The sequence below is a fragment of the Apis dorsata genome, unplaced genomic scaffold (assembly GCF_000469605.1).
Source record: "Apis dorsata unplaced genomic scaffold, Apis dorsata 1.3 scaffold_358, whole genome shotgun sequence".
Classification (NCBI taxonomy): Eukaryota; Metazoa; Arthropoda; class Insecta; order Hymenoptera; family Apidae; genus Apis; species Apis dorsata.
Window position 1 is genome coordinate 233,668 of NW_006263623.1, and position 1,332 is coordinate 234,999.

Here is a 1,332-nt window from a genome sequence, read left to right on the forward strand (position 1 = left end):
TTTCCTCGTGGTCACCCCTTCACCAACCCCCTCCCTCCGACTCGCCGCCACGTTTCTTTGGCCATGTTCTCGCGCTCGGTCAAGAGGGTTAATCCGACAGCGAAATTCTCGTTTCCCCCCGTGGTCGAGAGCGAGCGGTTTTGATAAACGCTCGTTCCACCCCCGTTACGAGGAGGAGGAATTTCTAGAGATTTTTTCCCTTTTTTTCCGTCTTCAAAGTTGGATTATATCCGCGGAGTTGAGTTTTTAATATTATTTTCGGTATTTTCTTTTTTTCTCCCTGGTATAGCATTGTAACAAATTTAAGAAGCATTTTACGTTTATTCGCAGGTTTTTTCGATGGTATTCAAGGGTATTCTTTAATTTTTCTTGCATTAGGATTTGTAACGAATCGGGTTATTTTTTTATGTTTATTAATTCTTTCTCTTGGACAAAATTTTTTTATGAATAAATCTATGTATAATCATACGTTTGTATAATGTATAATGTTACGTTTATATAATTGGATTTTAATAATATAACAACGTCATTTTTTTTATCTTATTAATGTACGATATTACAAGCTTTATGTAATATTACAAGCTCATTCACGACACGACGTGAAAAACGATTTGTCTTCGAAACCGAGAACTTGGCACCACTATCTGAAAAGTAGAGGGTAATAGGAAGAAGAAAAAGCTTCAAATATTGAGTTTCCTGCATCACCATCTCCTCGGTCGTTCGTGTTTCCCTAAAGAGTTTGCCTCATTAATTAATGCCATAGGGAAATATCATAATTTCTCGTAGCTCGCTCGAATTTCCTCGATCACCCTTTTCTTATTTATCTTCTTTCGCGAATATCAATTTCAAAAACAAAAATTTTAACTACGCTTTACACTTAACGGGTAAAAAAAGGGTATTAATAATAAATAATAACAAAACATTTTTATCACACATACATATTTATTACACATTATTTACATTACATATACAATTTTCTATTATCATATATTAAAGATCTCGTTACATTTTGTACGAAATCATCCCCAATCCCCAACTGTTCCAAGTTCAACGCACAGAAACAACCTTTCCAACTAAAAACCTAAATTCCCCCCTCCCCTCTAGTTAACCATCACACGCGTAAATCAAAGAGATCGACACGTTATTCAGAATCGAATAACGAGTATCAACGTGAGTAAATTGCGTATCCCTATTCCTCTCCTCTCTCTCTCTCTTCTTCAGATTAAAAGAGAAAAGAAAAGAAAACAAAAGAGTGACGACTCCCGGTAGCTTTTCTTCCCCTGTTGGGCGCGGGGGTGGCCGGAGGCGAGATGGCAGGGGTTGAATCGTCGC